Source organism: Palaemon carinicauda, chromosome 12, assembly GCF_036898095.1.
Source record: "Palaemon carinicauda isolate YSFRI2023 chromosome 12, ASM3689809v2, whole genome shotgun sequence".
NCBI lineage: Eukaryota > Metazoa > Arthropoda > Malacostraca > Decapoda > Palaemonidae > Palaemon > Palaemon carinicauda.
The window spans coordinates 149,741,300-149,756,299 of NC_090736.1; positions in this window are offsets into that span (position 1 = coordinate 149,741,300).

Below are 15,000 nucleotides of genomic sequence, written 5' to 3' on the forward strand. Positions count from 1 at the left end.
GTTAATGGTCCAAACTTCAAAATTAATGTATTCCGAGAGGAAGAACTCAATTCTGTCGATTGAATTCCAATATAGTTGCCCGTTTTCATAATGGCAGATATTACATGACTTAAAATCAGCATTTTCGGAAACAATCTGATCACAGATATTGCATTAAACTGAAGGGCAACACCCATAATTATTCAATGAAGCTTTTTGCCAGGATCTATTGTTTTGTATTATTTGACATGAGTGGTGCTAAAGCACAACCAAGGCATACTGGTGACATCACTGCTGTGGGACTCAGCATGGGATTCATTGTCGGCTCGCAGTGTACTAGCTATATTTGTAGTTTACTACAAATAAAATTTAATCATAAAAGAAACCCTTTCTGGTACACCCAGGAACATAAGTGGACTGCCCTTAAATCTGCACTCTTTGGTGTAGATGCAACAGTTCCTCCTTTACTTAAACCAGATGGCTCTGTCACTCACTGTTCAAAGGAATAGACAACCCTTTTGACTGATGAGTTTGCCAGTAAGCAGAGTAATGAGAAACTCGAACTTCCTCATTCTTGTTTTCCTGAGGCTAAACTAACTAGTTTAGCTTTTTGATCTCATGAAACTAAAGCTCTCTTGATGGACCTTGATGCTTATGGATATGTCGACCAAAATTGTATTTTTTTTTTCTTTATAAAGACTGCAGATTTCTTAGCTCCAAAGTTATCTGTTGTTTTGCCCAAATTAACAATAAGAGGAGCTTTTAACACTTGTTGGAGTACTGGTAATGTCACTCCACTATGTAAATGTGTTTGTGGTAGCTCTAGTCCAACTGACTACCGCCCAATTTCCACAACTCCCATATTATCTAAAGTTTTTTAACCTATTTTGGCTGAACGTCTTAATAGGTTTGCTTAAGGTAATCATCTGATCCCTAGTTTGCCATTCGGTTTTTGTAAAGCCCTTGGAGCATGTGATACCCTTCTTACTATCTCCAATGCTGTACAGGAATTCCTTGATTGTGGCCAGGAAGTTCTTATAAATGGCGTTGATTCTAGTGCTGGCTCTATTTATTTCCTTATTTCCTTTCCTCAGTAGGCTATTTTTCCCTGTTGGAGCCCTTGGGCTTATAACATCTTGCTTTTCTAAATAGGGTTGCAACTTAGCTAGTAATAATAATAATAATAATAATAATAAAAGTTGTGGTGGCATACCAACTGTAGTTTGTACTATACTTTAGTGTCCCAAATATTATCTAATAAGCCCTACACACACACACACACACACACACACACACACACACACACACACACACACACACACACATATATATATATATATATATATATATATATATGTATATATATATATGTATATATATATATACATATATATATGTATATATATATACATATATATATATATATATATATATATATATATATATATGTATATATATATGTATATATATATATACATATATATATATATATACCTCAACTATAAGTTTAGATAGTTGTAGTATTTTAGTTAAGATACCAGACCCTGAATTGACTGAATGAGCCAGGGCAGCAGAGCTGAGCCAAAGGTAACAGGGCTTTAGTTACCTGGATGGTTGACATCTCAGATCAGAGTAGTAAATGAATATGTCAGGCAGTATGATCAAACAAATTCGTCTCATAAGTCCTTAATCAAGAAGGTACAGAAGTTGTTTAGTGAAATGAAGGACCTGGGCAATCATTTCCAGGAAGACTTAAATGGCAAAGGATGAATGATCAGGCTTGGTGTAGAGCACCAAATGCTTGAACCTAGTTGTATCCCATATTTCAATGTGCTTTGATGTTCTGTATAGTTGGGTGGTAAAAGGACAACCTCCTGGCTTTTAACAGTATAACACAAAATGATCGTCAGTAATTCATTGCGTTGCACTACTAAAACTGACAGGAGGAAGTGTTACCTCTGTCAATCAGTAAGATTTGACATCTCAGCTCAAAGTAGCAAATGAATATGTCAGGCAGCATGAGCAAACCAGTCAGTCTCAAAAGTCCTTCATTAACAAGGTCCAGAAGTTGTTTGGTGAAATGAAGGATCTGGGCAATCATTTCCTAAAAGAATCCAAAGATCTGCTCACATTGGACACAAAAACCATTGCTAAGCCCAATACTGCTGAGCTTGTAAGAACTCACTTTGAGAAAGATTAAGTTGCTTTCAGAGACTTTTTCAATGGTCTGGGTGATAAGGGTTCCTTCTAAAGGCCCATTACAAAGAACCAAGTTGACCTTTTTTGAGGTTTCCAGTGACATGAAGAAACAGGAAATCAAAGATGACAGTTGTCTGTTCTCGCAGATCTTGATATCCTGCCAATTACGAGTGTGACCTGCTCAACTTCTTTAGAGCATGAAAATCAGTCTTCCCTTGCAACACTGAATGACACAGGGAAACTCCGCTCTCATCAAAATCACAGATTGCAAACATTCTGGAAGCTACCCTTTCTCCTGACACAGCCTGAATAGGATGCTATCATCATTGATGGTTCCTCTCTTGTATATTCATTGTCTCCAAAGACATCAAAGATCTTTCAGAAATATTCTGTCGAAGATGTAGTTCCAAAGATCCAGACATATTCATCAAAGTATGAGCAAACAGACATCATTTTTATGCCTACTGGACTTCAAGACTGACGGCCGAAATGAGGTTAACGAGAGGTATGAGAGCTCGACGTAAAGTGACAAAAAAAAAAAAAAAATAAAAAAACGTACAACCACCCAACTGGAAAAGCTTCCTGCAAGACAGCAAAAACAAGACTGAACTCTTCGGGTTCTTAGCTGACAAGATACTGACCCTGTGTCCTGACAATGTAGTTTTGACCTAACGAGATCAGGCTCTTTCAAACAAACCCATCATCCTTGAAGGCTTAAGTGCTTGCAACCACGAAGAAGTTGACGACAGAATCTTCAGACATGCTCTTCATGCAACCAATCAACAGATGAAGTGTGTGTTGATTAAGGCATGTAACACAGATATTCTTTTTGTTGCAGTAGGTGTTTTTGCCATTCTTCAGGATGCAGGCTTAGAAATGATTTGGGTGGAATTTGGCCAGAGTCAGTCCATTAGGTGGTTGTCAATTCATGATATGGTGGTAAATCTGGGCCTAGGGAAATCCAGTAGCATGTTGTTCTTTCCCCCCTTCACTGGCTGTGATGTTATGTAAGCCTTTCATGGTAAAGGCAAGAGAACTGCATAGCAAGTATGAAAGGTTTGCGCTGAAGTGAGCCCTGTCTTAAAAAGCTAAGTCAATGCCCACCTACCATAGACAGTGTAGATCTCAACATCATTGAGAAATTTATCATCATTGTGTATGACAAGCATAGTACGACAGACAAGGTTGATGAAGTCAGACTGAACTCTTTGCTCAAAAGCAAAGGTTTTATGATGCCATTCCATAGACAAGCGCATCTCTTGTTCAGCATGTGAAACAGTCCACCTTCCAAGCTACCGGCGTATGGGGCCAGAGAACAGTGTGCAAAATGCATATTGAAAGCCCTGCCAACTGGGGCTGGCAAGTTCTCTAGACAAACTTTTCATCTATTGAACGGTTTTTATTACATAGTACTTAGAACAAGGAATCGAAGTTAGCAATACTCTATATATTGGCATATAATGCTGGAGAGTAATTGGGTCTTTTGACTAGCCAAACAGTACTACATTGGATCCCTATCTGTGGTCACAGCTCATTTTTCTTTTGCCTATACATACACCAAATAGTCTGGTCTCTTCTCTCCCGGTCTCCTCTGTCTTCAAACGCCTGACAACACTGACATCACCTACCACTTCTTCCTTCAAGAGGTTAACTACTGTACTGTAATTGTTCAGTGGCTGCTTTCCTCTTGGTAAGGGTATGATTCTTCAGCTATGGTAACTAGTTGTTCTAGAAGAAGGATACTCCAAAATCATACCATTGTATTCTAATCTTGAGTTATACCATGTAGCATCATCGTCATTAAGAGCAGTTCCTCGTCCGCTGCAGGAAAAATGCATTAGATATGTCCTTCCACTTTCGTTTGTTTATGGTCTTTCTATGCCAGTCTATACACACAAATTATCTTAGGTCGTCAATCCATATTCAAGGGACCTATTCTGTTAATTGCACAGGATTTATAAACAGTGCAATACAACATTGATATTAGAAACTGATTTTGCTAATATACATTATGAAACACCTGAACCAGTACAAAAAGTAACAGTTGAAGAAGTAAAGAGAGCATTAAAAGGCATGAAAAGAGGAAAATCAGCAGAAGAAGATAGCTTAACAATTGATTTAATAGTCGATGGAGGATATTTCATAACATTAAAACTTGCTGGACTGTATATATAATATCTGCAAGAATGCTCTATACCTACAGCTTGGAAAACCTTAATCATTATACTAATTCACAAAAAGGGAGACACAAAAAACCTGAAAAATTACCAGCCAATACGTTTACTTTCAGTAATATATAAAACATTTACGAAGATCATATTATGCAGAATAGAATGACAGCTAGAGTTTAATCAAGCAAGAGAGGCCATATTTTACAAGCATGTATTCAACAGCTGACCATATCCATGTAATTAATAGGCTGATGGATAATTCAACAAAGTATACCAAACAACTATGTATGGCACTTAAATCCTAGGAGAAAACCCTTCAATGACAAGGAACAAGAGGTTGTCCTTTCCTTATCTGATTGCTTTTCAGTTCTCAAAACCTTTCCTACTGTCCTCCCTTCAGTTGAAGTGGCTATCCTGGAGGGTATTTAGCCTTGCAGGGTGTATTGGCTCCTCCATGTTGACCAGTTTTTCCGAATTTTCTTTCTATGGTCTATGGATTTGATCAATCACTTTTTTTATATTTTAGTACATATTGTTTTTGTTATGATTCTTGGTAATTTAGTTTTTAAGTACTATGTTTCTTTTTTATTACCATTAATTCTTATGCTGTCTGGAGACATTGAACGAAATCCGGGACCAGTACGTCCTAGATTTCGTCAATGTCATCTACTGTATTGCAATATTCGAGGTCTTAATTCAAATATTTCAGACCTTACAGTTGCTTCCAGACAGTATGATATTCTTTTGTGCTCAGAAACTTTGGTTTCTAATATGAGGCACTCCTCTGAGCTCCTTATAACTGGTTTTAAGAAGCTAATAATGTTGTAACGTGATGCCATCACTAGGGCCAGGGGAATGTTGTGGTAAATTAGAACTGAGTACCCTGCTTCTCATGAGTCCTGCTATGAATGTGGATGTCATGAGATTCAGGTAATAAAAGTTGGTGGCAGGCATAACAACTTCTATTTGTGTTCGATCTACCATTATCCAGACATGGATGATTCTATCTTCGATTGTCTTTTTACCAATACGGCTAAGATACAAGAGGATTTTAATGCTCACCATAGGAAGCGGTTAAGTTCTGTTTCTCCTACCGATCGTCATGGCTTAAGAACTTTAGACTTTGCCTCTGAATCAGGCTGTGAGCAAATCATAAGTGAAGCTACTCATAGGTCTGGTAACTGGTTGGACCTCGTATACATTGACTCCCTTGGCGTTATAATAAGTAAGGTTGGTTCTCCAGTCGGGACATCTGATTCTGCCTTAATTTCATTAGAAGTGAAGACTGAGCAGCCTGTCCCTGATGTATCATACTTATGAAAGATTTATAGGAAATCTCAAGGAGACTGGAATAGGTTTTTGCATGATCTTTTGTGCTTGAATTGGGCAGAATTGTATAGTAGTGTTGATCCTGATGTCCCTTTGAATGAGACTCTTGACAACATAATTGATAGGCGTATCCCTTCCCGCACCAAGTGAAGGACAAACCGTGGTTTAATGATGACTGTCTACGTGCTTATTTGGAGATGGAGGAGGGCTATCATCTTTGGAAGCGTCACAGTTCAGATTTGACCTGGAATAACTATACTCAGCTTAGAGCTTTTGTTCAGAAAGTTTATGCTTCAACTGAAAAGGAATACAATCTAACCAAAAAAGAAACCTTTTCTGGTACATCCCAGGAACATAAGTAGTGGACTACCCTTAAATCTGCACTCTTTGGTGTAGATGCAACAGTTCCTCCTTTACTTAAACCAGGTTGCTCTGTCACTTACTGTCCAAAGGAAAAGGCAACCCTTTTGGCTGATGTGTTTGACAGTAAACAGAGTAATGAGAGACTCGAACTTCCTCATTCTTGTTTACCCGAGGCTAAAATAACTAGTTTACCTTTTCGATCTCGTAAAATTAAAGCTTGGTTGATAGACCATGATGCTTATGGAGGTGTAGAACCAAATGGTATTTTTCCTTTGTTTTTTTATAAGGACTGCAGATTTCTTAGCTTCAAAGTTATCTGTTATTTTCCACAAATTAGCAAGGAGAAGAACTTTTAACAATTGTAGGAGAAATGGTAATGTTACTCCACAATGTAAATGTGTTTGTGATAGCTAAATTTCAACTGATTACCGCCAAAATTACATAACTCCCGTATTATCTAAAGTTTTTGAATATCTTCTGGCAAAACATTTTATTAGGTTTGCTGAAGATAATCATATGTTCCCTGGTTTGCAATTGGGTTTTTGTAAAGGCCTTGGAGAATGTGATGCCCTTCTTACAATCTCCAATGCTGTGCAGAAATCCCTTGACTGTGGTCAGGAAGTTCATATGACTGGCCTTGATTTTCGTGCTGCCTTTGACCGTGTTAATCATGAGGCCCTTATTTTCAAACTCAAACAGTTGGGAGTGGGAGGGTCATTTCTTAGCATTATTATTGAATTTCTAATAATAAATCTCATAGAGTTGTTGTTGATGGACACCCTAAAGATTATAAAAATGTGTTACCTGGTGTTCCAAAGGTTAGTGTTCTTGGCTCATTACTTTCATATTATATAGACATGACATGTAGTTTGGCCTAGAAAACAGGCTTGTTGCATATGCTACTCTCTTTGCATCAATTCCATCTCCTGAACGTAGATCTGGGGTTGCTGAATCCCTTAATAGAGATCTAGGTAAAGTTTGTGCATGGAGAAATTATGGGGTATGAAGTGGAATCCTAACAAAACTCAAAGTATGATTATAGGTAGGTCAAGGACAGTGGCTCCTAAACATCTGGATCTCAGCATTGATAATGTTTCTTTAACTTTGTATGACTCTCTTAAAATATTAGGTGTGATTCTCGACAGCAAATCTACTTTTGAGAACCATATAAGGTCTGTGTCTTCTTCAATTGCACAAAAATTGGTTTATTGAGGAAGTCTTTTAAGATTTTCGATGATCTATCTTTTCTGAAGAATTGTTTTAATTCTTTCATTGTACCTTGTTTCGAGTATTGTTCTCCTGTCTGGTCTTCGTGTGCTGATTCTCGTCTCAACTTACGGTCTATTAAATTTCTTATTCCTGATCTAGATATTAATCTTTGGCACCGTCGTTCAATAAGTTCATTATGCATGCTGTATAAGATTTTTCATAATACTGGTCATCCTTTACATTCAGATCTTTCTGGTAAGTTCCATCCTGTTGGTAAAACTAGGCATGCAGTTAATTCTAATATTCAGGCCTCCTCCATCATGAGGCTCTATACTACGCAGTATTCTAGAAGTTTTATTCCAGCTGTGACCAAGTTGTGGAATGATCTTCCTAACCGAGTAGTTGAATCAGTAGAACTTTAAAAGTACAACTTTGCAACTAATGGTTTTATGTTGAACAGGCTGCCATAAGTCTTTTTATAGTTTATACATGACATAACTGTTTTGATGTTGTTACCGTTTTTAAAATATTTTTAATTGATTTTCTCTCATATCGATTATTTATTCCCTTATTTCCTTTCCTCACTGGGCTATTTTCCCTGTTGGGGCCCTTGGGATTATAGCATCTTGCTTTTCTGACTAGGGTTGTAGCTTGGCTAATAATAATAATAATAATAATAATAATAATAATAATAATAATAATAATAGATGACTCTTATGTTAGAACACTTGAAGATATCTATATGGGAATTACAATCCTAAAATTTAAAAAATAAAATGAGAAAAGAGTGAGACAGGGAGTCCCCATCTCTCGTACATTATTCACAGTGTGACTAAAATATTTTAAAAATCTATATTGGGAAAATATAGGGATTAACATCAATGGAGATAATCTTAACAACTTAAGATTTTCAGATGACATATTTATATTTTGTGAATCAAGGGAGAAATTGCAAAAGATGATAGAAGATTTGAGTAGAGAAAACAGAAATGTAGGACTGAAAATGAATATGAGTAAAACTAAGATAATGTTCGATGAAAATGCAGAGATAATAAATAAGGGTTATGGACGAACCTCCAGAGATTGTAAATTGTTATCATTATTATCACTATTATTATTAATAACTAAGGTATAACCCTAGATGGAAAACCAGGATGCTATAATCCCAAGGGCTCCAACATGGAAAAATAGCCCAGTGAGGAAATGAAATAAAGAAATAAAGCTATAAGAAAAGTAATGAATTAACATAAAATATCGTAAGAGCAGTTAGAACATTAAAATGAATCTTTCTTATACAAAATATAGAGAGAGCCTTTTTTTCAGCCTATTCAACATGAAAAAAAATTACACAGCCTGGTTATAGATAGTAATACCTAGTATTACAAGTAGGATCAGATTGCCTGGGAATATCAGAATGCAAAGGATGGTCAGAGTTATGAAAAATCTTATGCAACATGCATAAAGTACTAACCGAATGACGGTGCTAGATATTATCAAGAATAAGAGATTTAATAGATCGCAAGTTCTTGTCCATCAAATCAAAGATGTGATTCAGCAGCTGAAGACCAGACAAAAGAGCAATGCTCGGAAACTGACCATCGTAACTCTTAAAAGACTTTCTATATAAGCCAATTTTTGTGCAACTGATGAAGAGACGGCAACCAATGTGTCTCAAAAGTAAACTTCCAATAAAAAATCACAACTAAAACATGAAATTTTCACAGAATTAAAGAAAAATTATTAATGCTGCGATTTGAATGTTAAGGAACAACTGTCGTCAACCCACTTACAATCATACTTTGAGTTTTGTTAGGACTCAACTTCATGCTCCACATTTGTACCATGGTCTAATTCCACAACCCAAGAACTACATTCAAGAGATGGAGTTGAAGCAAAGAGAGTAGCATCATCTGCACATGCAATGAGCAGGGTTTCTAAGCCAAACCATAGTTTGAAAATTAATGGCCCAAGAACGTTACCCTGAGGAGTACCAGATATCAAATACCTATACACACTATTTGCACATCAACAATAACTCTTTACAGTCTATTACTAAAAAGTTTAATAATGATGGTAAGAAAAGACCCACGGTCAAAGGCAGCACTAAAATCAAGAACTTCTTGACCACAGTCAAGGGATTTCGGTACATCATTGGTGATTATAAGAAGGGCATAACACGAATATACAAGTATGTACTTAGGACAGACAGTAAGTGTTTTCACAGGACGAGGGAAAAATTAATAGGATAGGACATATAATGAGAATTACAGATATCAGACAGACAAAAAGAATAACAGAATGAGTCCTTATAGATTGAAAACTAAGCAAGGTATGGAAGAGAAGACGATGGATTGGAGAGGTAAGAAATTTACGGGTAGAGAATGACATAGAAAGACCATAAACAGACGCGAGTGAGAGATGTCTCAGGCCTTTGTCTAGCAGTGGACTAGCAACGGTTGATGATAAGGGTTAGATATATATATATATATATATATATATATATATATATATATATATATATATATATATATCCCAGGCCTTAATTATTCCATTAGATTGATTTATAACTTTGAGATACGTTGCCCTTGGTAGCTAAACTGTTACTTGTAATAGTAAGGTTTCAATAATATCATTTTCGAATCAGTCTCCACCCCCCACCCCCCGAACACCCCCATTTTGCCAACTGCAATGAGTGGCCTACTTATGTCCCCATGTTCCGTCAATGAAACTGTAAAACCTACCATGAAAATTCACTATCAATTTTTTTTTCACTCTGCTTGGAAGAAACTGACTCAAGGCAACTAAGACACAGACAACATAAATATCACAGTGGACGAATTCTGGTCAGAATACAAGTATAGAAATAACCAGGCCTCTCTCTCTCTCTCTCTCTCTCTCTCTCTCTCTCTCTCTCTCTCTCTCTCTCTCGACGCGAGCTCTTGCAAAAACTTTCTAAGTATGTTTCACAAAACGGAGAACTTTGCCGACTACATTCAGAGTCTTTGCCACAAAATACAGTGTTTTTTGACGAAGCTGAAAAGTTGAGGAAACGTAGATCGAGAAAATCTCGGGAAAAGGAGAGAAGGCGGATTCGGGAAGCAATTCCGCCGACTTAGGAAGGGGAAATGGGGGTAGGGGAGGGGAAGAGGACTCTGGTTGGGATGTGACCGAGAAATCGAGAAGGGGATTTATCCGCCGATTGACCGGGGCTTCGAGGAGGATTGCTTGAAGAGGTAAGTTTTAAAAGGAAGTGTTTCAAGGAACTTTCGGAACCGGGTTGCCAGGTTGTGCTTTTTCGGGCCAAAAAACTCCAAATTTGGCCTTTTTTTCGTGCTAGATACCTAGATTTGACCTTATTGAAATTGATTAACCTTAAATGCTATATTTTTGGCCTTTTTCTACTATTAGGTTGGCCCTTTAAAGCTGCAGATGATGAGACGTTGGCCTTTTCTCGTTTGGAAAACCTGGCAATTTAGATTTGGCCTCTTTGAAATTGGGTAACCTTAAATGCTATATTTTTAGCCTTTTTTTCTACTATTAGGTTGCCCCTTTAAAGCTGCAGATGATGAGACGTTGGCCTTTTCTTATTTGGAAAACCTGGCAATTTAGATTTGGCCTCTTTGAAATTGGTTAACCTTAAATGCTATATTTTAGGCCTTTTTCTACTATTAGGTTGGCCCTTTAAAGCTGCAGATGATGAGACGTTGGCCTTTTCTCATTTGGAAAACCTGGCAATTTAATTTAGAAGAGATGATGTGTGAAGAGGGCGACGCCTGTGACTTGGGGCTTTGACAAAGAACGTTTGGTCAAGCAATTCTTACCTGTTGTTCATTTGGGGAATACCTTAACAATTTAGGATTTACAGATGACGTGGTTCCGTCTATTCAATCGAGAGAGCAATTGCAAAAGATGTTAGAAGAGCTATTTTTCCCTGTTGGGGCCCCTGGGCTAATAGCACCGTGCTTTTCCAACTAGGGTTGTAGCTTGGATAATAATAATAATAATAATAATAATAATAATAATAATAATAATAATAATAATAATAATAATAATAATAATAATAATAGACAAAATAGAAATATAGGACTGAAAATGAGTACGAGTACAACTAAGATAATTTACAATGAAAACAAAGAGGTTTTGACAGAATCAAAGGCTTTTTCATAGCCTATAAATTGCATACAAAGGGGTTATCATTGTTGATTTTTCCTTCAGGTGGTTAATAATATGGATAAGGTCAGTTGTTGAATACCGACTTCTAAAGCCTGCCATCTCTATTGGTTGTTTAAAGTCTAGCTTCCCTTCTATTTTGGCTAATATGATCTTTGTAAATATTTTATCTATTATTATCATTAGTATTATTACTTGCTAAGCTACAACCCTAGTTGGAAAAGCAGGATGCTATAAGCCCAGGGGCCCCAACAGGGAAAATAGCCCGATGAGGAAATGAAAAAAGGAAAAACAAAATATCTTAAGAACAACATTGAAATAATATTTCCTACATAAACTATAAAAAATTCTACAAAACAAGAAGAAGAATATTTAGATAGAATAGTGTGCCCGAGTGTACCGTCAAGCAAGAGAACTCTACCCAAGGACAGTGGAAGACCATGGAACAGAGGCTATGACACTACCCAAGACTATTGCGAAGGGTACACTTATTGGGCTGTAATTTTTCAGGTCTTTTGTGCCTCCCTTCCTGTGAATTAGTATAGTGATCAAATTTGTCCAAGTTGTAGGTATAAAGCAGTCTTGTGATAGTGTTTGTCTAACTACACCCAAAATAATTAACGTTTTCGAGTTTATACTCGGATTTTTTTTTCATCAAATTGCTCTTTATTCAAATAATTTAGTTGAATCTCGTATTTAACTCTTCACTGCATTGCTGTCAAGAAAATGTTCTTCACAATGGACCAAAGTCTGATTGCAGGAAACGTTTACTAATGCTCCTTCCTGCTCCTGCATGCCCTGTATAAATATCGTCTTTTCGTAGTTTTAGAGAGAGAGAGAGAGAGAGAGAGAGAGAGAGAGAGAGAGAGAGAGAGAGAAATAATCGCTGATAAGTCTCATGAGAAGCGAGGTGCGAAAGATTCCGGGAATAAAACAATAGTATTTTCGTTGTCGTGTTCGGAGCGAAACAGCCAAAAGGGATCGGGGGGGGGGGGGGGGGGGCATTTATTGAAAGGGGGGGGGGGGTTGAAGTGGGTGTAGACATGAGCATTTAAAGGCGATATTCTCTGCCGTTATATAAATACACAGAGACACAATAAGCAATCGTATCTTAAAGCGCTCGGCCATAGTGGGCGGAACATACATAAAGTGAGGAGAGTTTTGACAACCTGGAAGCGAAGGTGCGTGCATGGAATGGCTGTTTGCGTGGAACTTTCCCGATCTGGGTGTTATCCTGTATTCGGTAACGACTGGATGATTGGAGAGTGATTTTTATTTCATCCTAAATTGAAATAATATTTTCATGTGTATTACACACACACACACACACACACACACACACATATATATATATATATATATATGTGTGTGTGTGTGTGTATAAATATATACATACACATATATACACATATATGTATATATATACACATACATACACACACACACACACACATATATATATATATATATATAGATATACATATATATAGATATATATAGATATACATATATATATATATATAGATATATATATATATATATATATAGATATATATAGATATACATAGATATATATATATATATAGATATATATATATAGATATATATATATATATATATATAGATATATATATATATATATATATATACATATATATATATGTGTGTGTATAAATATATACACACAGATATATATACATATATGTATATATATACACATACATACACACATATTATATATATACATATATATATATATATATATATATACATATACATATTCATAAATAAGTGTGTATATGTATGTAAACCCATTTAGAGCATTTCGAACAGCCACCTTAAAGTACCCTATTTATACGAAGCTCATGCAAATAGACTCTGAATAAATGCGACAGAAAGTTGGCCCTTCGCTCCCTTTCTGAAGGACGACGCTGTATAATTTCGCAATCCAAAGATGATGATGAGATGAAGCCGCCAAGACAATCTGACCCTTGTGCGTGCATGGCATAAGGTTCAAAGATCCATAATTTCCATACTTTCGTCGATTCCTGGATGATAAATTCTTCATTCTTTTGTAGTGAAATCGGACGCGCACGAAATATCAACAGCGGACGCAATAAACGGATTTTTTTTTATGTCTTTCATCATCTGTTTAAAAGGAACGAATAATTCCTTCCTTAAATATAGTTTGATCTGATTGTTCTTTATTTTACATATGTTTTTCTGATAGCCATTGGATTAATACTGAATACTGCAATATATTTCTGCCACTTTGGATACAAAATACTTTTCAGCATACGTCAATCACTCTGTAAATCGTGAATAATTTACTGGCTCCAAGTGAATACACATACTTTGAATTGATATCAAAGTTATATTTAAAATTTCACTCTAAAATTTATATAAAATCAAAATAAAGACTCTTCCATCCACGCTGTTTGCAAAGACCATTTCACATCAGCTGAACTGTAATGTTTGGACAGTTTGCCAGACATTCTGGTAACGCCATTGATACCTTGTTGGCATTAATAATAGATTTTTTTATTCTACATGATGCGATTTTTAGCTTCAATTTAATGAAACCATAAAGGTTTTCTTAAGCTCTGCTAAGTTTATAAGCTTACACTTCCCCAAGACCGGATAAATGGACATGGCTTAGAGATCCAAGTTTCTTAGTAAAAGACATTCAAAAGATGGATATTTGAGGTGGGCCAAGTGCTATGTTAACATCCATTCCCTTTAAAAAAGGAACCGTTCGTTACTTAAACTTGCAACAGACCTTATGAGAGGCAATGGGATGACAAGCCTAATAAGCTTAACGGGTAGAAATGCATCCAGACATTTTTTATGTATATTTTTTTTTCACTGTGACTCACAGGGCTATATTTCCCTGTAAGAGCCATTGATTGTCTCTCTGCGTTTTCACTGAAAAATCATCTCAAGCAAGAGAACCCTAACCCAAAATAGCTGAAGACCATGGTACAGAGGCTATGGCACTACCCAAGACTAGAGAACAATGGTTTGATTTTGGAGTGTCCTTCTCCTAGAAGAGCTGCTTACCATAGCTAAAGAGTCTTCCACCCATACCAAGAGGAAAGTGTCCACTGAACAATCACAGTGCAGTAGTTAACCCTTTAAGAGAAAAAGAATTGTTTGGTAATCTTCGTATTGTCAGGTGTATGAGTACACAGGAGAATATGTAAAGAATAGGCCAGACTATTCGGTGTATGTCTACGCAAATGGAAAATGAACTGCAACCAGAGAGAAGGATCCAATGTAGTACGGTCTGGCCAGTCAAAGGACATCATAACTCTCTAGGGGTAGTATCTCAACGGGTGGCTGATGCCCTAGCCAACCTACTACCTTCAGTTAGCTAAAGTACTTTCTCTACTAATAACTAGGGCTAAAAGGTATTTCAGACATCTTCCTGGGGGTGTGTAAGTATATGATAATTTATGGAATCATTGTGACCTGGAAGGTCATTTAGAAACAATTGTTGGGGAAGGAGGGAGGTACAGTAAAAGGCTTAAAGTGAGTGTAACAAGTAGCCAACCAGAGGTAGTAACTACAGTACACCGCT